The sequence below is a fragment of the Apaloderma vittatum genome, unplaced genomic scaffold (assembly GCF_000703405.1).
Source record: "Apaloderma vittatum isolate BGI_N311 unplaced genomic scaffold, ASM70340v1 scaffold6326, whole genome shotgun sequence".
Lineage (NCBI taxonomy): Eukaryota > Metazoa > Chordata > Aves > Trogoniformes > Trogonidae > Apaloderma > Apaloderma vittatum.
Window position 1 is genome coordinate 42711 of NW_009721133.1, and position 420 is coordinate 43130.

Below are 420 nucleotides of genomic sequence, written 5' to 3' on the forward strand. Positions count from 1 at the left end.
CGCGGCACGGCTGCGTTGGTCGTCCTGTCCTGTCTGCCTTGAGCGACACACGTGGGGGATTCGCAGTTAGATGACCCAGCGTTAGGCTGAGAAATGAGCATCGCAGAGCTGCTGGCTGCGACCTCTGGCTCTGCAGCCCTGATCTGCTCCGCGCCGTGCGGGAGGGCGCTGGGCTTTGAGCCACCCACCCCTGCCAACCCTGTCAGTGTGTCAGATGTCAGACTGTGTCTCCAGCTGCTGCAGGACCTGGCTGCTTCCCTGTGGGAACAAAGGAGGTGGACAGGCTGTGTCCCCACGTCCCCAGTCCACCCCTGCAGCTGAGGCGGGGGGCAGAGAAGGGTAGGAGTGCCCTGCCCTTGCAGGAGTCCCCTGCCCCTGCAGTCTGGCCTCCCCAGCCTCACTCCAGGACCCTCTGCTTTT